The sequence below is a fragment of the Cygnus olor genome, chromosome 1, assembly GCF_009769625.2.
Source record: "Cygnus olor isolate bCygOlo1 chromosome 1, bCygOlo1.pri.v2, whole genome shotgun sequence".
Taxonomy (NCBI): Eukaryota; Metazoa; Chordata; class Aves; order Anseriformes; family Anatidae; genus Cygnus; species Cygnus olor.
Window position 1 is genome coordinate 44,594,170 of NC_049169.1, and position 25,410 is coordinate 44,619,579.

Below are 25,410 nucleotides of genomic sequence, written 5' to 3' on the forward strand. Positions count from 1 at the left end.
TGGGGAGAATAGTTCTTGCTGTGAACATTAAGCCTCAGAGTCAGCTGAATGCAGGGGGGAGAGCAAGGTCATGGCCCTTCTGCTCCCCCTTCCCTGACATTCCTGGTTGACCGAAACTGTGGAGCAGGATGCTAATAAACCATCAGTCAGCCATGCCTTTCTGAATAATCATCTGTTCCCATAAATTATCTCTTCCATCTAATATTGGTGATTTCATATAATTAACGTTAGAGATGGAAAGGCTTTGGATTCATGGTCTATAGGAATGCAGGCTCTTGCTATTCAAGTTTCCCCTGCATCTGAAATAACTCTGCCTTGAGAAATTGTTGCCCTGATTTTAGGATTACTGCTGAAATACGATAAAACACTCAAACCGAGTTCCCTGATGTGTGGCAGAGGGGGCTGGCCCATAAGATCTTTGCTTTCTCCTCTCTGCGCTGGCGATGCCTTACATGAGCAAACTGCGCTAATTCCAGAGCAGTGAGAAATCTCGCTGGGAAGGACACTGCTTGCCACTCCTGTATAATGGAGATGGAGCAGTTAGACACACGCAGGCTTACATAATTTTCCTGACTAAGTGACTTCCTCTTTGATAATGTATAAATCAGATGTACCTTAAACTGCTGTTCTGTTTTCCTGAAAGCCTGGGCAAAGCTGTGCAAGCTGCAAATAATGATTTCTTGATAAATGAAGGATCTTAACTTCCCATGCAGGGGAGAAATGGTGCAGGTGACATTCTCATGAAAAGCACAGAGAAAGCCTTTGCAGAGGTTCAGCCGATATCCCTGAAATTAGTTTTGGTTACTGTGTGATCTTCGGGTGGAGGGAGAGGACTTTTTGGAGGGGATGATTCCCACCCCACTGACTTGGTGGGGAGGAGAATACATGAGTCTAGGGACTGGGAAGCTGCCATCCTGGCTCAGCCACAGCACGGTAACTCTCTCTGTCCCCTTCAGTGAATTTCTGCTGATTTTCATCAAAATTCTTGCTACTCTGAAGGGGTGGGTTGGAAATTTGTGGTTGTATGGGTTTAGGGAAACATTAGCTGGTGTGATGAACATCTGGTAGAATGACATATGGGCAGAGATTATACAGTTTCCTACACAATCTCTGTGCAGAAATGGTCATGCTTTATCTGTAGAGAGTTGTGTTCTAGAACCAGTAACGAGCCCATAGATCTCATGAGTTTCATTTGTATGACATGTTATGAGGTGGTTATAAAAATGTTGCAAACTGAAGCCACACAGCTGCATTTGTTGAGCTTCTTTGGGAAACGGGCAGCTCTCACCAGCTTCCTGTACTTGTGTCCAGCATGGAAGCAGCAATTTTTGATGAAGGTGGTGGCATGTCTCTCTCATGTCTCCACTGTTTTGCCCCTGCTTGTGGTGTCGACTCTGAGTAAGACAGATGAAGAGACATTTTGACTTGGCTTTTCTCTGTTTTATTTTGGAAGGCTTAAAGTGTCTGTTTTGAATCCTGCTCAAATGTAAACTGTTTGTCTATCTCTACACAGATGTAAAACACAAGGCTTTATGGACGTAGAATCTGTTCTTTACAACTCCTTGGGTAGAAGGTATAATCCTCTCTTAAGGATGAGGAAAGACACACAGATAGAGTTTCAATGACTGACTAGAGGCCTAATTATGGGTAGGGAGTAAGTTTCAGATTAAAAATAAGGCTTGAATTCAGCCCCTTAATGAACGCTCCTAGATCTCGCTGCCTCATTTTATGCAGATGTACAAGCAGCATATGTTTTACACAACAGACTCATCATGTTGACTCATCGGAAGGAACAGATAAAGGGAGTGTTTCTGTATTACCCACTATTTGCCTTTTGCGACGCACTTTCCCTGTCTCTGTACCTTAGATGCCCTTCTTGCTGTGGTCTCGAAGTGTGCTCGTCTTCGTGAAGTGTAGGCTTCCTTGTCAGATAGGAGTCTATGCAATTACACTTCAAAGGAAGGGGGATAGGTGGGGAGGGGGAAGGAGGGGATCTTGGCAAGGTGGAGCCAGTCATGGAATCTGCCCCCTTGCCCTAGGAATGGTGCAGATGGGAGTGCTGTCTGCCAGTGCCAGGACTGTGTTCTGGGCAGAGAGGGAACCTACAAATTAGTCTTTTTCTTTCTCTCTCTGTTTTAACATTTATTTATTTGTTCTTCCCTCTCTTCTTCCTCATCCCTCCCTGCTATTAGCTGCAAAACTAATGGCATCATGTCAAAATCTGTTAATGCATCTGCTGTGCAGGTTCAGGTTATCGGAAGTATTAGCTGAGCCAGTCTCCGAACACCTGGGGAACATCTGTCTAGCATCACACAAAAGACTCTGGGTGGCAGGGAAAGTTAACAAATCTAATTGGCTATGAAGCAATATTAGGCATTGAATAATACCATCTTGGAATTCTTTCCATGTCCCCCAAGTTGTTGCATGGACTCTCTGTGCCTGGACTGTGACCATGGGGGAGCCTGGGGCAGGCCTGCTTTGGGTTTGCCGTGTCTCAGATAGGTTGATGGCGGCATTAGTATGAAATTCTTGCTCTGTCATTGCATCATCTTCTCTATAATGACTCCAGTGATAGGGATAATGAGTGACTTTGCCCAGCCCATAGATGTACTGAAATTGGTAGCAGGTATGTTTTTTGTTTCTCTCAACTGCCTTCTGAGACTTTTACTATCAGCTGCAGAATCCTCCTTGTTTCTCTGGGTAGCAGATGCTAACTGTGTCTCTAGTACAAACCATCTCCTCCTTTCTCCCATAAGAAATAAACTATAGTTATCCATGCTGAAGGCAGGCGAAGGATTCATGAGATGGAAATCAAAGATGGAGGTCTTTTTAGCACATCAATAGATTTCTGAAGAGTTGAGTAGTACAGCGAGAGCTGTTGAAGGACTGACAGAGAAGATCAACAGCATGAATCCATCCAGTGTGAGGCACAGTCACTTGCATTGACTCAGCCTCCTGCCTGTTGCTAGAAAATCAGAACAGGAGGAGTTAAAGCACCTTCCCAGAGAAATCTCTCTTGTGGAGGGCCAGATATGGTAGCTGAAAATCTGCTCCCCACTAGACTGCACGGTAGACCAGGTTGTTATCGTTTTCTGACTTCAGTGAAGCATGGCTGCCTCAGGGAAAAGGGGAATGTGAGTAGCATGAGGAGGAAGCACTCCCAGAGCAATGGTGGAACATCAGTCAGGAAGAAGCTGTCCTGTGGTGCTGACCAGGGGATCCTACTGCCTTAACTCATCTACTGCTTCTGGATCACCTGTCTGAGCCATGATCAGGTGTGAAGAAAGACTAGTACCCGGAGTATGGCTGGCTCTCTGGGTAGGATACAGGTGAGGGAGCTAAGGAAAAGACTTGGGGTGTGGCATTTTGGGTCAGTTTTTGAAGCTAGTGTTAGTTGTGAGTACTATCCAGCATTACATGTTTAAAGTAGGTGGTACACGTTTCCTTTGTCTGCATTTCAAAGTGTCTACTTCTCCTTACGTCTGCAAAATATGGTTAATGCCCTGTGAGACCCTCACAGCTGGGATATGTGCACCTCCTTGACTGTATGCCAACACCAGAATTGGCAGTGTGTTTCAGGATGTTCTAGTTCTTTGTGGAGGTTAGGGTGAAACAAATCTGCAGGGGAAACTCACTTTCCGAATCTGCAGCAAGTTTTCTTTGCTAGATCCTTCTACTTGTTCTGGGGGGTTATGTCCTGGGTTAGTGGCTGGTTCCTTTTAGTGGTCTCAAACATCTTATCTCAGTCTAATGACCAAGAGGGAGATACTGAGGAATTTTTTTTATCTCTCCTGCGCCCCAGCTGGATTCTTTCCTTTTGGCTCTCCAATGAGCCTGGGAGCAGAGAGGCCAACCCCAGCGGGCTCAGTCCCATGCTCAGCAATGATGCACGAGGAGACAGCGCTGGCTGATGCCCAGCATGCTGCTGCCAGGGAGCTCTGTAGGTTGTGTGGGTTACTGTGATGAGGTGCCCCATGATCCAGTTGACCCCTTTGGATATCCAGTTCCAGGAAAGATGCATTTTTTTCTCTCTCTCTTGTAGGATGTGGGTGCTTGTGTCTGACAAGTTTCCACAGGCACTCACATGCCTGACAGTGTCTCAGGAGACAGAACTGGGGCAATGGGGAAGGTCACAGGCCAGCCTTGGATCTGAGTGGGAAGAGGTTAAGATCCCCAGGGTGCCTGTCAAGACAGCTCCAGTGAGTAGGAAGCTGATCCTGCTGAGAAAGCTCCACCAAGGAGACTGAGGAAGGTTCCTGCTTTTGTGCACAGGCTAAAATCACTGCCCTTGGATCCAGACTGGTTTTAAGGCTTGCTGTGATCATCCTTTTGGTGGCTGTGACGCCAACATCCCTGTGTATGAGGCCATTCCCCACTGGAAGGGTGCTCAGTCCTCACAAGACACCACTTTACCATCTGCTCCACAGTCAAGACTCACTTGCTTCTACTCTTCTTGGAGCTGTATCAGTGCCTTACAACCATAACTGCTCTTACCCCTTCCCCTCAGTGCTGGGGAGGTCTGTCTCTGTGCCACCTGGCAGCCCCTCCTGCGGTCCCAGTGCTCCCAGTCTCCTTGTCAGGCTGGGCACGTCAGGCTCTGCTCCCCCGGGTAGTTTTGTTCCTTGCCCACCTGAGTGCTGATGCTATGGTAAAAATAACTCTGCACGGAAATGAGAGCACTGATTGGGATTTAAATAAAATTTACATAAAACTGTGCCTTGAGTACTAATTAATTAGATGTTAAAAGCCCCTGAAAAAGTAGAGGGGGGCTTGCTTGCCTTCTCAAATGTGGTAAGCTATTAGGAGGGAGAGGCAAAGGCTTTCTGTGGCTTAACTGGAGCACCACGCTCCAGCTGACAGGCGCGGTAGGAGATTTGCAGCTGGTAGGCAGGAAGAAAGTCTCCCTTCTGCTGCGGTGGGTGCTGCTTACTTGCACCCACCAAATTAGACCTTGAAGGAGGGGGTTGGTCCCTGGCCAGGCTGCATGCCTGTGATGTACAGGATTTTGTGACTTAAAACAAGCTTGTCTTTCCCATCTTCTTTCCTGGATGGGATGCACATGACTGTGGTCAGTGCAGTGCTGAGCCTGGAGCAGAAGTGCTGAATGCAGATGAGCCCCATGCCTCCCAGCAGAGCCCTTTCCTGGGGTCAGCATGGCAGGAGCTGTGCTCAGAGCTTCCCATCACCTCTTGGCGTGGGAAATGCAGCCTGCCATGACCTGCCAAAAGCAAGGTAGGCAGACCCTTGGTGTGGCTGCAGGATGCCTCCCCAGCTCCCTCGGGTACCAGGAAGGACCCAGCCTCACTCGGATCCAGGCCTCCTTCTGGACCAGGTAGTACTCAGCCCTGAACTGTGCAGGAGAAGAGGCATTTAGCTCTTGATCTTGTCCACTATGTGGGGCTGTAGGAGGAAAATGCAACATGGAGAGGATGAGGGGCTGTGCTAGTACTTGCATGCGCTCCATGGTAGCCCCTCAAGGCAGCTTTTCCACATCTATTACAAATATTACAAGGGACAGCTCTGCGGCTCGTGGTGACTTACTGGTTAATTAAGCAACGAGATGTACCAGTTGGGGTGACACCACCAATTAACTCGCTCCTCATACTGTCTATCTAATTTAATCTACCTAGGATTTTATAGAGTGCTCATAGCCATGGAGAGGATGAGGGTAGGGACGCCCTTAAATTTTACTGCAGTTTATAGTGTTGTCTGAATCCCTTGGCCACCATTAGAAAATGGGTCATATAAATGGACAAGCAGGGACGTTCAGTTGCTGGATCCATTTCAAACTGGATTGAACCAACTTTCTGTGTCAGAGAGAACATTCGGAGCTCCCTGGAAATGGACTGGACTCCTCAGGCCCCAGTAGGTCTTCAGTGAATTTAAGTGAGCTGTGCTATAACACTTCTCCACTCAGTAGCTGCTTGTTACGTGCTGCAAAAAGTCTCACTGCAGCCAGTGGGTGTGCTTGGAGATAGGGTCTGGCAGGATATTTATAACAGCTGGCAAAAGCCTCCCATTTGGGTATAACCGGAAGAATTCAAACCGACTGTTCTTTCCGCTTTCAGAACCGTCCAACTCAGAGGATCACAGTGCTGTTTTGATCTTGATGGGTGTCCTGAAGGAGCCACCAGCCACATCAGGCTCACAGTCTGCCTGGTTCCAGGCAGCTCTGGGAGATGTCCCCGTCTCCTCCTCAGCCCACCTAACCAGCGAATACCCTTTGAGTTGAACAAGGTCAGGCTTTCTTTTTCTATAGGCAACTCACTGGTTGCCCTAACCAAAGCTAAGAAGAAATGTCCTCCTGTGAAAATTGAGTGTTTGTTCCAAACTGAGGAGGGATGGACAGACATATAGATACAAATATTTAAATCCTCTTCAGCATGGAGTTTCCTCTCCTTGCCCAGCTGTACTCCCAAGGAGTGCAACAGGCTGCTGTGCAAATCTGAAGATGGTACTTCATGTGAGTCAAAATCTCTGTTCAGCTTTGATGTTCAATCTCTTTGGGCTTTTTTATTTCATTTCCGGAGATGTCTGGATCTCACAGAACCCACAGGCAATGAGGAATGTCCTTGTTATGCCATATTAACTTTTATTTGTATCTGGTCATTAATTACACGGGGGATGCAATAAGCCACAGTCTGTTCCAACCTTGGCATACACTACTTTTACGTTGAGATGACAACAAATCCCAACATGGGAGTGCTTTCTCATCTTTCTCACCCCAACTCCCCAAGGCAACCTTTTAGATTCTGCAAATATTTTGCTTGCATTTTCCGTTTCAGCATTTCTCCCTAGATACGTCCCCAAATATTTTGAAAATTCCAGTGTCCCTGGCAATGACCTCTACCTTTGTGAGCTGTTTTTGTGAACATAACCAAGGCAGACCTGACCTGATCAATGTATGGATGTGGAGCTTTCAGGGAAAATAAAGTGTGGAACAACCCCACTATGGGTATGTAGTGGATCCACCTGTTCTTGAGCCACTGCAGCTCCAGAAAAGATGTGATCAGAGACCCCAGTGCTTTTTCCAGTGCCACAGAGGTTAATTCTAGTTCACATGCCAAATTCCAGGTGAGGTTGTTTTGTGCTCCTTATCTAATCTTTTCTTTGCAACAGCACTTAGCTATCGCTATATTATTGAGGATTTTTACCAGAATGGTAATGGCCAAAGGCCCGGGGAGCGAAGTCCAACAATCCGGAGTAGAGTCTGGCAGGGCTGAGTCCTGTCCAGAGAGGGGAGAAACCAGCTGGAGAGAGATGCGTGGCTCTCTTCTCCTGCCTCAGTTCTTACTCACTTTTGACTCATGTATTTGAGCTGTTTAATTTTCAACTTCAGGCTGAGCGAGAGTGCAGTTAGCATAGCAGGGTACACATACATTTGATAAATACAATTCTTCCTGGAATTGCAGGTACTCTCAGTTTTCATTTTCAGGTTACATATTACACCTTCCAAGTGGTGTAAAAGCAGTTTCTCTATTCTGTTTGTATATTGAAGAGCCCACAGTAGCTAAATTTTTCCAGCAAGAGCTTTCTCCTTTTCAGTGTCCAGTATCTCTTTGTCCTACTATGAACAACATCCTGCCAGCCTGTGTAGTGCTGCTGCCATCCTACAGGTTGCTGATGCAGGTCTGGATATACCATTCGCAACAAGTTTTTGGACGAATTTGTGTGGATAGATTCCCCCCAAAAAGTAACATCTCTCTGCAACTGGGTGGTGTGTTACAGAACAGTTACAGAACTGAGGAGGGGATGACTGAAAGCAGCCACACCTGCATGCAATATGCTTATTTTAAAGTGTTTCAAACATGTCTAGCTCTCTGGGTCTTTAGCAAGGTATCCAGAGCTGCTCTAGTGCTCAGTTATCTCTGATTTCTAACACGACCTTCACCACAGAGGTGTTTGAGCCTCACCCAACAGTAAATTATGTTAGAATTTTGATAAGTGTGTGTGTAACTAAATAGGTAGATTTCTGAAGAGAGGAAATAACTTTGAAATATGAGTACTTAAGTATCCGTTGCATGGGCATATCAAATGGGTTTGGAAGGAAATTAAATCTCTGTTTGTTTCCATTATATTTATCTTGTATCAGGCTTATAGTTTAATGTTTCTGCAATTATCAGGGCTTAAAAAAGGTTTACTCTTTCCCACCTTCTGAATTTTGTTTCTTTTCTACCTTTCTCTACAGCACTGAAAATAGTTGTGGCTCAGGACAGGGTGCAGATCAAAGTGGTGGTAGATCCTCAGGTACCCTTGGTGCATCCTGTTTGCATGCTCAGGGTGTCTGCTGAGCCTATGAATTTTCCTGGATGTCAGATTCTGGGCACTTTTTGGCTCTTTGATGAGGAAGAAAGGATCCTGCTTCCTAAGATCACCTGGAAATTTTATTTTGCTAATTTCCCTTTTGATGCAGAGATCCACAACAGTGACAGCACTTGTGATCTAACCTCTTCCAATGCTACATTATAATGGTGGCACACTAGTCTTCTAAAGCTTGTAGCAGGTTGTTGGAAGCGTCTTGTAGCCCCCTAAACTGAGCATCTCTTGTGTGGTTATCTGTGATGACCAGGCAGCAATCTCAATGCCACGACTGGTCTGGTTCATACTTGCTCACAGCATTTCACATCAGGGAGGGATACACAGTGAGAGGTGAGGATATTCAGGATAAGATCAGTTCTGCATTGCCATTCTTCCCAGGAGAGGTTAGCCTTAAATGCAATTACCTCAGCCTTTTCATTCATATTCTCCGTTTGCTAATGTTACCCTTCTTCCTCCACTGTAGAAAAGCCAGTGATTTTCTCTCATTGATGGTGAATGGAAAGGAAGGCATGACTGCCTGGTGGAGCAGTGCAGGCTCACTGCCTCCAAAATGGCTGCATTTTATTTGAGCCATTTCAGCCACCTGCTGTTAGTCTAGTGGCCACAGGGGAGCTAAATCATTCTTAACTCTCTTAAAACCTTCAAAGCCAGTCTATGTTCCTGGGTGATGCTGTTTTTCATTTATTTTTCCCTGTAAATCCAAGCTCTTTTATCCGTGTGTGTTGCAGCACGTCTTCCTGGTTAACGGGTATTTTAAGTAACACCTTTTAAAGGCTTCTTAAGGAATGCTACTGCAAAGAAAGAAAGAAATCACTTTCCCATACATGAGATGAAGTCAGAGCCCAGTATTACAAGGTTCCCTCAGAACTGAAAACAATTACTGTGTTCTGGGTGCAAAATCATAGACATTGGTTGGAAGGGGGTCATGTAAACCTTACTCAAGCAGAGTCAGTGTTTTTACTTACACCATCTTGCTGTCTTACACACCATGTAACCTTAACTCTGACCATAGTTCTCAAGCACTGAAGGGAAAAAAAAATGCCCACATAATAAGAATATTCCTTTAGGAATCACAGCTGCAAGCTCTGAGTTTTTTCCCTCCTACAATATAAGTGATCACCTCTGCTGACAGAAAACTGCCACTTCCCCACCTGCCAGCACAATTCCTTAGAAATCCGTAACATGCAACTGCTGCTGGTTTCAGTCCAGACCTGCTTCTGTATTCAGAGCTGCTAGGAAGCGCTGCGGGCTGAATGCTGTGAGCTCCCTGCTCAGGGGGAGAGGCTGTGTGCAGCACATGGCAGCAGCGCTGGCTCAGATAGCGCAGACACAGTGTGAGACTCTGCGTAAGGCTCTAAGCCCCAAATCCGGCACAAGTAAATTTTGGCCCAGATGTCCTGACATTTAAGGTGCCTGCCCTAAGGGGTGGAGGAATCAAATCAGCCTGCCTGAAGTGAGCGATTTCATCTCTGCTTTGTCATGGCTGCACCAGGGGAGACCTTAGAGGGCAGCTCCATCCGTTGGAAGGGGTCTAGAGCTGGGAAGGGGCTGTGGTGATTTTAGTCCTGTTCTCAGCTTTTTCTGTGAGCAGGGTAAGTCCCACAACCCTTGAGAGAAAATTTCCAATAGTATGTAAGTGCCTGACAGGGGACCTGCTGGGGTCTTCAGAAATTCCAAGGCACCCAAGCACATCAGAAAATATACACCTCATCCAGTGCCTCTCAGCAGGATCCTGAATTTATCCATAAGGAAATACTCTGTGGGTGAAGAGATCAGTCGGTGAAAATGATCCTGTAAGGTCTAAGAAGTTCATGTCATGGCTGTAAGATGAGAGGGTGTACCCAGTGCCTGCTTGGCTTTTCTGATACGGTTTAATCACAGAGGTGGCTGTGTAGCAGGTGCTGATTTTTAATGAGGTTCCAGGTTTCGGGATGCCTTGAGAGGTGCAGGCAGCCTGTTGCTGGGACTGTGATCTTGCAATGTATGAGCACGCTTCAATGTCACTGAATCTGCTGGATGCATGGTGGGCTAATGCTTTGGGGAAGTAGGCTCTGCTTGAGCTTGGGAGAGCTGAATGACAAATGGCAGAAACGATGCAGTGCTGGAAACTGAGCTCACCAGAAACCTTACCCAGCCTCACTAGTGAGCTGCCTCCCTCTGCCAGCACTCAGCCCAGCTTCCAGCCAGGCAACCACCTTCAAAGAGAATTGATTTAAAAAAAAAATAAAAATAAACTCATCAGTTATTTTTTTACTTGCCTAATTTTTTCCCCCCCTCCTAATTACTGTGGCCTATAGTCCAGATTTGACAGCGATCTGCCAAGGGAGAGGTTTTCTACACATCCACTTGTCTCTTGGCGACCAAAGTCCTGTTGACAAACTCTCTGCACTGGGTTACCATGCAGCCAGAACATGCTTCTTACAGTCATAAGAATCACCAGGGAGTGAAACAGCTTTTCTTTAGCTAAATATGCAGCACATTTTAAATGTCTGTCCTTTATTATAGGATCTTCCAAGGATAGTGATGTAAGGTGTGGGGGCTGGCACTGTGCCTTAGCCAGAGATATTGTAGACATTTAACAGAAACATTGAGAGTGGTATGAATGGGCATGAAAGGCACCAGAGGATGTGGCAGAAGGACAGGAGTGGCAGGCGTTGGTGACACCTACGCTAGAAGATCATCAGGAACACAGCACTCCTTACAGCTTCTCAAAACACCCAGTCTGCAGAGAACAAAGGTCAGCTGAAAGCAAACCACAGACTGAAGCTATTAAGAGGTGGGAAGATAAAAGACAAGGCTGGAGCCATTAAAGACATCCAGGTAAGGAAACTAAAGGCAACGAGTAATGTTTCCTAATACTCCTGAGAGGTAGAACAGGATGGGGTGACAAAAGACCACAACCCCTGTGAACCCTTAAAGTAAGCAAAAGGCAAATCCCAAACCAACTCATGGTCAACTACCTAAGAAGAACTCAAAAGATGTGAGATATGATGACTTGTTAACTTGTGTCACTCATCCTTCTGTCTTTGCAAGCAGTCCTGGCTGGAGCATGTGGGCACGGATGTCTTGGTGCCTGAGAACAAGCGGGCATGAAAGAATGGGCGTGAATGAAATCAGTAGTTTAGAATAAAGTCATCCCCTCCGATAAGGTTTCTTTCTCATTGAACTTTGCTGCATTAGTTGAGATTTGTGCAACAGTAGAGCGCTCCTGTTCCTAGCCAAGGAGCTGAAGTGTGATAAACCTTAAAAGAGGATGTTCTGCATGAGGAATGTGGAATATTCACACACATCCCTCTGAAGGTAGGTGTGCGCTCCAAAGCCTGTGGTTAAATTAATTCTTAAAGCTCCTCAATTTGACATGGCTTTCCTTTCCATACAGAATGTAACTGGAGGAGGGATAATTTTCTCTCCTCCTCTGCTTCTTTCTTTCTCTACCACCTGTTCACACATATGATGTCTTCTGTCACCAGAGACTATCTTGAATGAAACAGCACTGATGCATGGCTGTGGTCTTCAGGCAAAGGTGCATGAGGAATATTAAAAGGCAGGCTGTGAATGAGGGGAGTGAGACTCTGTGAACTATATATATTCCTCCTTGTCTTCTTTCTCTGTAAACTCTGGCTCTAATTCATGTGTGAGCTGCAAGACAGCTGTCAGACTGAGCACTGCTTCCTAAATACATCTAACAAGGAGCTGAGGGTTGGGCTAGTGCTACAAGGAGAAGCAAAGCCTTCACCCCAGCTGGCAGATGGAAAAGAGCCTGGCTCCTGGCTGGACCCAAAGCTTATCTTCCTAGGGAGACTGGAAGTGACTGTGACTTTACTTTCCTCTCTAAGTGCCTGGCTAGACTTCAAGGTGCTCAGATAACTCTGAGTCTGTAGTCCCTACACACATTTTCCTGCATGCCATTATCTCTCAAAGACTCTGGGGATGCACTCACTGACTGAAGGCAAAATGGCTTCTTTACGGCTTCTGCTCAGCCACATCCCTGCTGATTTCAGGCTCAAGACCTGCTGTATGAGGCTATGGCAGAAGGTAGGGAAGGAGAAGTTTTGCGTCTGCACAAAGGAGTCAGTGCTTAGAGAGGTGCCTGGATCCTGCATTCATGGGCTTATGACCCTGCTGACCGTGGCTGCTCTCACTGCCTCCTGGGACAGCAAAGTCCAGATGTTCCCAGTTATCCACCTTAAATATTTTTTCCCTGATTTTAACCAATTTCTTACTTGTTTCAGGGAGTGCCCTCATTCTAGAAGCACGGGATCTGGTGAGTAACAGTTCTGCTTTCACCTCAACTGCTGTCTTGGTGCATCTGTAAAGCTCCCTCACATCCTCTTCTCCAAAGTGAAGACCCCAGGTGTTTCTCTCTCCTCCCAAGGTGCCTGCTCCTTCCCCCTGGCCATTACAGTTGCTCTTCTCTGTGCCTCCTGGGGAGCAGGGACCAGAACTGCCCACCGTTCTCCAAAGCTGAGCTTGTCCGGGTTTTTCATGGGAGCAAAACAATACGAAGGAAGAGGAATGGTACAGTGGTATCCTGTTCCACTCAGGACTCATCAGCTTTGGCCAGTGCTGCCTTTGACCTCTCTTCCCATCCACTCCTGTTTTTGGACAAAACTATTTTCACCAATCAATTTTTTAGCTGTGATATCTCCCCAACCTGTATGTCCTTGTAAATACGACACAAAGCAGACAAACTTTCACTTCTGTGCATCAGAAGAGAGACCTTGACCTCTGGTGCTGCAAACGTGAATCAGTCAACTCAAAGCTCAGGCTCCCTTCCAAGCAGTGTGATGAAGGAAGGAAGCCTCAGGTAGGTGCATCTTTGAGGCTAAGATTGCCCTGCTCTGAATGCATCACTAGTGGGGTATCTGGGAACAGGGTGGGCTTCACCTCCCACCAGCCCTTCAGTCTGTAGGTTGATGCACTGGCTGCAGTTTGCAGCCTGGTTGCTCTTCTGCAGCTCTTTCTCTGAACATTTTAGGAGTCTGACCACGGGAGCAGCTTCTGGCCAACTATCCAATGAGACTGATAACTCATTTACAGCAGGGAGATAATGCCCACCAATTACTGGAGCCAGCAGTTCAGGGGTGCAGCAATGAACTGTCTAATTAGGGAAATGCAACTACCTCTGGGTAGGATGCCTACCTCAGCAGAGTGGGCAGAAGCATGATGGCCCAGAGAGGAGTGAAGATGAGGGCTACTGCTGATAGAAACAGCTTGAGGGAATTTTGAGACAGACTCAAAATACTGAGATAGCAGTCGTCTGGTGGAGAACCTCCACCAAACCAATCTTGCACAGTGTCTATCAGCCAGTATTGCTGATGACTTTGCTGAAAGGTCTGATGTGAGGGAGAGGAGAGAGAATGAAGGAAGGACAAAAGACTTTCCTGGCTCTTTTCCTAAGTGTGAGATGCTGAACTTCAAGACAGTTTTGAATTTATGTGGAGAAGAACAACCAAGAGAGGAAGCAAAGAAATCACAGGCAGTTTCTGGGGACAGAAGAGCATAGCAGTGACTTACAATATCTAAAGCTGAAATGTCATTGCACAATGGCCTTGCTCTGTTTAAAAAAGATTTGTAGCACATATAAACTGCATATATTCTCTAGGTATTGCTAACCTGACCATGGTAGGGCTTCAGAGCATCACTTTCTGCTAATAATATGGCTTCTAGGGCAGTCAGTGCAGACTTTTGCTGTTTCATTCAACATCTTTCAGGCCCAGGAAAAAGTGGGAAAACAGAAGACAGGGGGTTGTATGTGCTCTACTATTGCATGACTGTGGCTTCTGGAAACCTCCTTGAGTCCTGGTGGCATTGCGTGTGCCAACTGGGTGCTCTCACAAACAGGGTCAGTGTGTGAGGGCAGCACTCACCATGGGAGGGGTCCTCAGCTGAGCGAGCACAGCACAGGCACTTCTGGGGCATGGCAGGACCAAGGCCCCCTGTCCTCAGTTCCTGAGGGAGGGTTGGGGCAAATGTATGTTATGTGAGGGGCCAGAATGCCCCTTAGGATGGCAAAATGGCCTAGAAAACATATTTGCCCATTTGCATCCTGGTTCTTTTGCTTAACTCAGCTCCACGGTAGAAATAAGTAACTTGGGCCTTCTGCATCTTTGTGTCATCAGCTAAAAAACAGGGCTAATATCAAGCCTACCTACCTTCCAGTGAGTTGCAGCTAACTAGAGTTAGCGTTAGTTAATGTTTGCACAGCTCTGGGATGTGAAAACAGCAATATCATGCTAAGTATTACCCCTGGTTCCTAGACACCATGATTCTTCATAACCGGGGCAGTCAATTAAATTAGCTGCAAGAGAAGAGATGCAGGAATGAGGAAGGCGGAGGAGATATCCAAACATAATACTGTATGCATGATGATCTGCAGCTGCAGAAGACAGGGGAAGCTCTGCTCCTGCTGCTTAGGGAGCACGAGAGAGCAGCCTCTGTTTGTACAGGAGGGCAGGCGTTCCCCGATGGACTTGCTTGCAGCATCCAAGTTGAGGATGGACTTCCTCAGCACTGGCTGAGGAAAGGAAGAGCCAGTTTCTTACACATTTCTGGGACTGAAGGCTCTGCTCAAATCTCATGTGGGCCTTGTTCATAATTTTCCAAGGATGCTGATTCTCTGTGATGCTTTTTTGGTTAAAGCCCATAGGAATGAGACTGGCAAGCTGCTGGATGGAGGAACAGCAGCTTTTTCTTCCCAACCAAGCACAGATTGTAGCAGGTTGGTTGAGCTACAGGACCAAGCTGAGCAGCACTTCCAAGTGCTTACTGCCTCCTGTCTGTGTGACGGCACCATCCTCAGTGGGAAGCAAGGAAGGCTCTTCACAGCGTGCTTCACAGCATTTCACATGGCAGTGCCCCGAGCAGTGCAGGACACCTCTGGGCATAATGCAGCCCAGGAGGCACACTGGCTCCACCAGGAGACCTGTGTCACCCAGGGCCTTCACATCACCTGCGGCCAAAGAGCAGGCACCCAGGCAGAGCGTAGGAGAAGCAGGGTGAGAATGGAGCAGCCTCTGTTCCCAGCAAGGCACCATTCTGAACAGGAAAGGAAGGCAGTGGGACTTGGTTGAAACCCAAAAAGGGGATTTAGAATTGTGTGATGCCATGTCCCAAAGCTGGATTTTGTCCAAGATCAATAGCCTGTATTTTGGTCATTGATCCAGAACAATTACCCGAGTCAGGACCTTGGCTTGCAGCCTCTTTCAAGAGCCGTCCCCAGCCACATAGAGGTCTGCCCCCCTGTAGGGATGTGATTCACTAGGGAGGCCAAGGGAAGATTGCCATGCTCTGAATCACCAGCGCTGTTTCTTACAGCTCCCCAGCACCAGCGCTAACCTACATACCAGCAGAGGACTTGGCCACAGCTCCTGGCCAGCTTCCATCCTCTGCAATTGCACTCTGAAATACCCCTCCTCACACATGCACACATGTACCCCACAGCTTCAGAGGGATACAGAAGCTGTCGCTGTTTTCTGTCCAAAACTCCTGCACAGAGGTGGAGCTGGCTCATCCTTCTCAGGAACAAGGTCCATTTCAGTGCCAAAAGACATGAATTATGTGTCTGGAAAGGTTATAAAAGCTCCTTGGGACCCTTTGGAAGGAAGTCACAATCTTGAGATGTAAAGTGATATTAAAATGTCACCTGATCTGACTGCTGGTGAGATCAGGGTCTGTGGCCTGTGGCTAGGGAGGTGTCCTTGTGATGCTGAAAGACAAAGATTGCTGACAGTAAGCATATTCCATTTATGAAGTCATAAAGGTGTCCATACTTGGTAACTGATTTAGGGTATTGTTCCTCCTTCCTCCTAACCTCTCCTTGTCCTGTGGTTCTTCTTCAGTCTCTTCCTCCCTACACTAGCTCTTCTTCCAGATAAACTATCTCCTGCCTTCAGCTGATTATTCTCCCCTGTATTATAGTGAATGATTAGTCCCTGTCTAGTTGCCTCCATAATTAAGTGTTGCTTGAAGGAATATTCTTGTAAGTAACCAAGGAGGTTGCTCCCTCTGGGGCTGTTGGAGCGTGGTACAGCTCTCCGCTGGCTTACGCACCAGGAGGTGGGTGTGCTGTGTGGATGCCCGTTCACACCCAGCCCCTGATGGAGGCACCTCATGCACAAGCTGCCCTGCCTGCAGCTAGGGCACGGACCTCCCCACGATGGATGTGTGCACATGATGAGCTCTTCACATTCATTTGTGGGCTGCCATCCCAGCCAACATGCGTGTGCAGAGGGGCATGTGCTCAGCTCTCCCCTGACAGGTCCCCAGCCCTGTGTAAGCCCGTATGCTCCTGACCAAGCATTAAGGCTCTGCATACTTCCAACTCACCCTTTTCTCTGCTCCCTTTCTCATTTCTCTGACTTAAAAAACACCAGTTTAGTCCTGTCCTGTCTCATATAGCCCCTTGACAACTCCCCACATTAGGAGGAGGCTCTCTAGGGAGGACTAGGATGAGGGGAGGGGTGAGGAGCAGAGAATGGATATTAGCCAGCAGTAGTGTAAAGAACACCCCACCCTTCCTATAAATATCCTATCAGTTCTCCTGCTTCCTAGCAGCACTAATGAGGCTCAACAGGAGTGATGGAGGGCGACAAAGGAATCACTGATGAACAATCAGAGATGGTGCTCTGCTGCTAATGGGACTAATGAGCTACTTTGCATAAACTGAGAGGGAGGGAGGAAGAAGAGCAGAAGAGCTCCTGGAGGGAAGGCCAGTGGCAGCAGGAGCACCACAAGGAGTATCCTGCAGTGAGGCAGCATTTGCTGATGTCCATTTGCCCCCCTGACCACAGGAGAACCACCACCGGGCATCTCTCCCTGAGTGGCACAGGCGCAGCCCACGTGGCATGCCTTGTGTAGTTCTTGTGGGCAGAGAGGTTAATCCAATCATTTGCTGAGGAAGGGGGACACATCTTCCTTAACTCCAGTGGCCAAGATATGGACCTGTGGACTTCCAGAGAACAATTTGCCCTACTTTTGGGGAAAGTATATCCAAGCTAAAGTAGAGCTGTCAGACTCAAAATGCATTTACTATGGCAGGCTGGACTGATTCTCAACCTGTCTCTCTCCTGAGTTGGCACCAGATAACCCAGATGGGGTTATTATCCTGTTTGGAAGGGGATTAGCATCTTCTTTCCTGCTTTTTGCCAGTAGGAACTGGGGGCAAGCTGTAGGTGAGAAAGTCAGGTTTCACTGGGGGCTGGCAGCTGTGATGGAGTTGAGGAAGGAGCATGCAGGAGAAGGAGCAAGAGACAGAGGCAGGACCTGCAAAGGGGAAATGCTAATGACTGTGCCTCGGTCAACCAGGGATAGGCAAGGAGAGAGTCTAACCCCAGCCCACACTGCTAAGGTTTGATAAAGCTTCTGTGTCCTAAAGTCAGGGTGGCCTGGTGTACTCTGGTTATTCTTGGGAAGTACAGAGTTGGTTTCCCAGCTTGAGAATGTGACACAGACAGACCATACCTGGGTCACTTTTCCTTGGCACATTACTACTACATCTCCCGTGACTGCTGTGTGAGACTGGAGAGACCATGGTGCCCTGTTCTGCCTCTTACTCCTGTCTGCCTATTGTTCCAGCACTGCTGGCTGGAAGCAGGAATACCATCTCTGTCACCCTATCTCAGTCCTTGACCCCTTTGCTGAGGCCATGGGCAAGCAAACAAGCTATGATCTCTATTACAGTCTGGACAAGTGTCTGCTAATAGCTGGCCTGTGCTCCATTAATGCATTTCCCTTTCACAGAGGCTCCCCAAACAGCTAGAAGATGGTGACAACTGTGCGGCAAGAGCAGCAGGTTAGAAAGGCTGCAGCACTGCTCTCGTTTGAATTCAGAAGCAGATGCTATAAATTATCTTGCAAATGGAGCTGTAGGAATGATTTTCTGCCTTGCCTCCATAATTTGTTGGCACTTTATCTAGGTGCACAGCTGCGGGTGGGGTGTCCTCACAGGAGGGAGAAGGCACTGAGCTCTCTGCCCACTTATTAGCTTGTACTGGGAGAGATGATTATGGGCTGGGTGCAGCTCCACTAGCAGAGTGGAGCTGACGAAACCTTTTTTTCCCCTAGGGCAGAGTGTGCACAAGGCTGTACACTGACTCCCAATCCTGATATGACGTTTATGTCAGTTTAGTGGGCATCTCTAGCAGGAGAGGAAACTAGAGAACTACTTCTGTATTCAGAGCAGCTTGTGGGCTAGGTAAAACCACCAGAAATTCAGATGCCAGATGTTCCTCTGTCACTGCCCTGACCTCTAAGGGCTACTGAAAGTGCTCCTACAGGATTAGCTTTTGGGAGCTTTGCATAGTTGCAGAAGAGCCCTATAGAAAATCCATGCAGGTTGACTTTGACTCTGAATGGAGAGTACTGCAAGAAAAAGAAAAATATGTGGTTGGCTCAAAATCTGTTCTCCATCTCTTCAAATGGCCACCATTCTGTTCTGATGCCTGATCAGAGAAAGAAATCTCTCTCTTTGGTGATGTGATGGGCAATGTGATGATTTACTTAATGACTGCAATAATACAAAGCTAATTGAGGCCAGAACCTTGTGCACACACACATGTAGATGTGTAGATTTTGTGTGTCCTAAGAGCTCACAAGAGAAACTTGTGATAGGGATCAGGGGCAGAACACGGATGGACAAGATGCCACATGGGTTTTGCTGTAAACATTTGTCATTGACGTGCTGCTGGTGGCGGTAGGGGTGAGTGACTGGCGCTTGTCTAGGTGGAATGAAAGAGGGACTGGAGCCCAGCCTGTAGAACTAAGGAGGGAAAGCCTTGCATTGGAAAACTGCAAGGAGCAATGGCGGGATGTTATCTATGGCCATTGGTCTCTGCCTGCTCTGCTTTCTGTAACTTCTTTGCCAGCTTCAGGCTGTGATTGGCATTCACTGTCAGCTCCTTCCCCAGAGAAAAGAACGGATCCTGCTGTGTGCGTCCTCACACCTATGTACATTTTTCCCATCAGGATCCAGAGGTGCTAAGACTGTTCATTTGGAGCACAGTTTTGTAACCTGTTTACCTGCTGATGATCCTGGCACTGGCACCTGAGAGCATATGTACTTGTTTTCTCTAGCTATTAGCACACTTCAGTCTCCACTTGCCTCCTCCGCACGGTTCCTTTCCCAAAGGTTAGACAGGCAGAGGCAAAAAGAGGAGGATGGGCACCAGATAGACACCCCCAAGAGAAGTTTTTCCCAGCATGTCCTTTCAGGGTCTGGCTCTTAAATACGGGAGAGAGAGGCTGTTGCTGTCTCCCTGAGTAACTATACTTCAGCTGATCAATGTTGAGATATCTTCCTTCCAGCTGGTAAATGCTCTCCTGCTTCCTCTGTGTAATATACTATTATGGCTGAAGGATGCTGTTTTTTGTTTGTTTATTGGTTTGGTTTTGTTTAGTTGGTACTGTTTCTTGTTTGGGAAGAAAATGTCTTTTCTGAAATGATGGTGGGCAGAGGACTGTGGATAAGGTTCTCATGGCCATGGAGCTATTGTGCTGCCTTATTTACTCCATTTATATAATTATGGTGGGTCTCAGCAGCTGATCTATGTCTGCTGAATTCTGCAACTGAACACCTGAAGATACTATTCCAGAAATATTCATATAGTTTAAAAATTTGGTACAGTTCAGAAGCTTTAGATTCAACTACTTCTATTGCAAACTTCCAGTGTAACTTTAGACAACGTGTTTCAACCTCTTACCTCATCTCTGACTGTCATCTGCAAAATACAGAAATCTTTGTCTTACACATGGATTTTAAGTTCTTTGGAGCAAATGTTGTCTTTTACAACATGCACAGCAGTGTCTCTTTGGACTTCTGACTATAAGAGTGCTGTAGATGGATATTTTCAGTCAGTATTAAAACTAATAATTTTTATTAAGCTATGATCTTATGATGCTGTTTGCAAGAGCATGAAAGCTGTGCTTGGAGTCCTGTTCCAGTTCTTCTTATATCATTATTCTTGGTACCCCTAAGTTCCTATTTCATATGACTTTTCTCTTAAACCTTTTTCATGCTGTGCTACCGGTGCAAGGTAGCTGCCACGGACCACCTCAGACTTGACATACATATATGTGGGAAATTGGAGGTGACAGATGAGAACAAAGTCCTCTTATCTTGGAAGAGAACGGCAACTTTGTAATCCAAAATTTGAAGTCAAGAAGGATTTTAACTCTTAAGTTTGTCTTGACACCTTGGGCTGCATTCATTCACAGACCAAGAACAGTGAAAGGGCAAAAAAAAAAACTGCTACGTGCACAAACCTTCACAGACCTGTGGCCTGTGGCACACCTACACATAAGCAGGAGTTCATTCTCTTTCATCTATGAAGACATCCATTTCTGGGGGCTGTGTAAGATCTGAGCACTTAAATGCATCAAGTAGAACATTTACAAATGTACCCAGTTGAGGCAGAGGGTCTCTGTAATTATCTTTCATTTCACTGGCATCTCTAACAGGAAAAGACCTCTTTCTCTGGTAGATTGCTCAAGCAGAAGCACCATAGACCCTGTTACCATGGAAACAAAACCTTTTCCATCTCATATTCCAATAATATACTGAAGGTTTTCTGGGCCTTTTCCCCTTTTTCCTCTGCTTGGCCTTTCAGCATTTATTGTGCATCATATGCTGAAAGAGCAATGTTCTTATTCTTCAAAACCCAAACAAAAACCAACCCACAAAGTTGTTCTTCCATCTCAAATGACTCTTTCTCTGCCATCCTTCCATCTTATTCCTTGTCTGTCATTTGATGGCTTAGACTTTTTATGGCAATCTAACTCAGAAGCAGCAATTTGCTTTGTATGACACAAAGGTCCTCTGCCCCTGCCCAAAAACTCTCCACGAGGGTGAAGGAGAGCCCTGCTGCTGTGAAGCTGTATTGCAGATTCAGTTTCTGCCCGTTACGTAATGCAGTTGAATGTCTTCTGGGGTATTGGGGGTGAGGAGACAGGAGCTGTAAGGATTTCTACTCATGGGAAGCAAGTGATGAAATGTGCTCTCACAGTAATGATTTCCATCTCTGCAATTTCAATGCCTTACATCCTCTACTGTGCAGCCTACAATCTGAGCGTGCTTGCTTCGTTGCATAGAGCTGGGTGTACCTGCTTATTAGAGTCTTGGTTGTTTGGTTGAGAAACACAATAGATGAAATTAAGTAGCGATATCTAGGAGCAGTTAAGCACTGAGCTTTTAAGATGGTCCTCACTGCTCTATGCAGCTGCCTGTTTCCTTGCATAGTCTATTCCTCTAACAAATCCTGCAGTTCCCTTTAAACAATGCATATCCCACTGCAGCAAGAGCTCCTTCTGTGTAGTCCAGAGGCCATTCACAGCACACAAAACCTTTGTAAAAAGTCTAGAAAGGGTCTTATATTAGTGGTTGTCATGGTACTTCACCTGAGCACTCACGGGCTGCACTTCAGATAAACATTATTATGAGCACATCCACTCATCACTGCTTCCCTCCACTCTTCATGTGACCCTCCACAAGCACAACTTTGGATACCTTTGCTCTTACCCGCTAAGCTCACTATGATGAATTCAGTGCGTTTGTTTTTTTTTGCTTCTGAGTGTGTGTGAATAACTGTCAGCCCTAGAGGGCAAATAGTGTTTTCTAGATTAAAAAAAGACAATTTATTTGAATACAGCAGGAGCCTGATTGGATATTTTTTTTGCCTGGACAGCACTGAAGGCATTCTCTGACCCATCAAAAGAATAAGCAAGGACATCAAAAAGCACTAGAGAAGGCAAAGGGTTCCTGTGTTTACCTGCCAAGAATAAAAACATGAGCTGTATTTTACTTTCATAGATGAGATATTGAGATAGGATGACAGGAGAGCAGATAAACAACCACCAGTCCTAATGGGTGTTGGGCCCACTGCAAAAAGAGAGAAACATAAAAGAAGAGATTACTATGATTCATCATGCTCCTCCTCAGTAGTACTGGAACACATGTCCTAGACCAGTCATCCGCCATCATCACTTATTCTTCATCATCTACATCAGTTTCCCCTTGGCCTACTCCAGGAGAGGGGTCAGAAGAAGCATTACCTGGCCCTGATATGTGTACTGTGAGGATTGAGATTGCAGTTGTACAGCATATGCGTGTGACTGTCTCCCAGGCAGATTAGTATCTGCTGTGTTCTTATCTGTGCTCTCAAACTGAGTCAGGCTGAGCTAAATCATTATTTGGTTAAGAGACCCGTAATTCGGGCAAGAAAATGGATTTGAAGGAAATACGGCATTGGTGAAATTCCTATAGTCTGTGGAAAAGGCAGTTCACAAGTCAAAGGTGTGCATTCGGATGTGGGAGGAGCCCTCTTTCTGGGGAGCAGAACCACAGTGCTGAACACTTGCAGTCATGAAGGACTTTGCTCCTCAGGTCCGAATGGCACAGGGAGGCAAAAGTGCTAAGCCCCACTTTGAGTTCACAGCCTAACAACAAAATTGTCTAACACCAAGGAAAGTGCCTGAGACTAAATGATTATGTAATTGTACTGTAAACTCATAATTACTTATTGTGTTTCCTTCCAGAGATGCAGGGCTGAACAGCGTCTCTTATTTTGTAGCAGCTACTGATAACAAATGGTTTAGTTAAAGCTTAGTAAAGATACTTTTGGTCAAAGCCTCTATTTTCCAGCGTGGACTGGAACTTATTTTTGGCTACAACCCAAAGAGGTGACATTTTAAAGTATGAATAAAACTAGCATAACAACTTGGAATCGTGCGAGGACAACTAAGATCTACATTTCCTGTAATTCCTTCTGTTGTCTGCTGTGTTTTTTTTTTGTTTTGTTTTGTTTTGTTCTTTTTTTTCCTTCTCATGATCTGGATCATCTCAGTATGGTTAAATAGCCAAATAAAAAGGCAAGATCCATCCTTCTGCTACAGTTTTGTTTAATGCCTTGAAGAAGAGCTTCTGGGAACCACTGCTGGGGGTCGAGGTGTGGGGTCTCACCAGCAGAGATGAGGCTAATGCTGTGATGAGCCAAGCCGAGATGGACTGCACAAAGCTGGGGGTGTGTGGGTGTCCCACGGGGAAAGTAATCATCACGCTGGTGCCAGTCGCAGTACAACTAGGGCTTAAATTCCCTTCATCAGGGTTATCAGAGAGTGATCAGTGCTGGCAGGAAAAGGGGAGCAGTCTAAGCAGATGGGATATCTCTAATCTTCCTAGTAGTTGTGTTTGTGCATTGGTGCCATGAGGGTGAATAATCTGGACATCTAAATCCCTTGTCTACATTTGGAGTGTATCCAAACGGATGTCAAGGTAAACAACCACAAATCCCGGTTGGGACGCTCTCCCTTTGAGGTCTCCAGTGATGTTGCCAGGCTGGGTGGCTGTGGACTGTGGTCCCTGCCAAATGTACACACGGCTTACTTTCTCCTTTGGGGAGAGCGGCCCTCCCGGCACAGCTTTAAGGAGATAGCTCATGCTCTGGCACCCAAGGTGGGTGAGGTCCCACCTCCCTGTGCCAGTCTGTAGCCTTGTCTTGCAGTGGAAAAGGGCTCTGGCACTGATAACGAGCAGGAATTTGGGACAGCTGGCAGTGAGTGGGTAACAATCTCTTCCAGGAGATTTTGTGTGCACACTGCTTTCCCCAGGCAAGGGTCCATGCTCTTTAGACAGCAGCAATGTTGGGTTGCATGTGGCTGGCTAGGGTATAAAACACAGAGGTGCGTGCCTCTGCATGAGATGGGTAGCAGGCCAGCCTGGTTTCTGGGGAAGGGGGAGGCTGCCTCTGAGCGCAGTCTGATTAAGGTTGGATCACACAGTGGATGTGCCTCTGCCCACCAAACTGGAGTCTTGGAGTCTTGGCTAGAGGTGCATGGGGACATGTCCCAGCCAATCCACCCACCAACTTGGCACTAGTGGCCTCCCTCATCTCTGAGCCCATAGTTCTCATGCTGCTGTGCCTGGGCTTAAGTGATTCCTGCTTCCCTACCTGCCCAAGGACTGCTTCCTGTCCCCTCCCTGCAATCTGGCCCCAGCCCACCTTGCTTCTGTACCCCTCAAACCCTGCCCCATCCCAGGCTCCTCCTAACTCCTTCAAAGCTGTCCAGCTGATTAGAGAAGTCTGCTACAACTACTCCAACTTCTTTTTTTTTTTCTTTCTCCCAATTGTGTCCCACTTTTCTTCATTCTTGTCAGCAGCAATTTCTGCTGGTTATTGTGGCTGGTCTGGGGAACAGTAGCCCCAGCCCATTCTGCAAGTGTGCAAACAGCCAGACACAGGAAGCACTTGCCAAAATTCCTCCTCTGTACGAGAAAAAGATCGCAAAAGAAAAACATGTCTGAGGAAGACTTGTACCTCAATGCTAGTCCTATTGTGGCTGATTTCAAGTATGAGTTCAGTGATGTATTATTATTATTTGTTAACTCTATCATGCATTTGTTTTAAAAAAAATGAGGGATTTGGAGTGGAAGAGACCAAACTACTTGAGCATTTGTGAGAAGATCTCATATTTTTGCTACACTTAATTTTGGACACAAAGTTTTTATTTGGTTGATTTGGAACGGGACTCAAAAATACTGGATCATTTTTTGTTTTAAAAAGTGACTTTGCTGAAAACAAGAAAAAAAAGCAAACAACTTTTGGTTAAATAACTCCAAATTGTAAGAGGCATCGGTTTGAAAAGAGAGTTTTGGTTAGGCTGGATCCAGCATAAAATGCTTTGCTTAAAGTCTACTTAAAAATATTGTTTTGGGTTTAATCTTGGGGGGGTGGGGAGAGGGGGGAGGGGGGAGAGGAGTGTGTGTGGGGAGTACCTATATAAAAATGAGTAAATAACTCCTCAACTCTAGTTAGAAATACTAGAGGTGGACTCACATGCATTTGACAGCCTATTTTTATATGGCACAGAAAGATAGAGGCAGGACCAATGCAGAAAAATGTACAATCTCTAAACAAAAGAACAGAGGGAGTATGAAATACAAGGAGAAAAGATATATCCTGTCAGCAAAAAGGATGCTTTCGTAAGTTGTATTTGTTTTATGGTGATATGTTTTATTAATAATTTTAACACTATTTGGGCTTGTTTAAACACAAGTTTTATATGGATTTAACTAAATTGGTTTACAAACACAATTGAATT

At 46.3% G+C, this 25,410-nt stretch overlaps 1 long non-coding RNA gene across 5 annotated transcripts; it reads right to left on the minus strand.

The window, feature by feature from the left end:
* Positions 1-1,241: 1,241 nt before the first annotated feature.
* LOC121069241 lies at positions 1,242-18,022 on the minus strand. Of its 5 annotated transcripts, XR_005819358.1 has the most exons (7): positions 15,965-18,022; positions 14,475-14,620; positions 11,280-11,392; positions 10,605-11,041; positions 10,438-10,514; positions 9,285-9,341; positions 8,977-9,110 (listed from the first exon to the last, which is right to left on the minus strand). It is a non-coding gene; the product is annotated as an uncharacterized LOC121069241 (long non-coding RNA). The 5 variants fall into 5 exon arrangements; XR_005819353.1 differs by lacking the exon at positions 10,605-11,041 and having other exon boundaries at positions 15,965-16,039; XR_005819357.1 differs by lacking the exons at positions 8,977-9,110; positions 10,438-10,514; positions 10,605-11,041 and adding an exon at positions 1,242-1,394 and having other exon boundaries at positions 15,965-16,039.
* Positions 18,023-25,410: the final 7,388 nt, after the last annotated feature.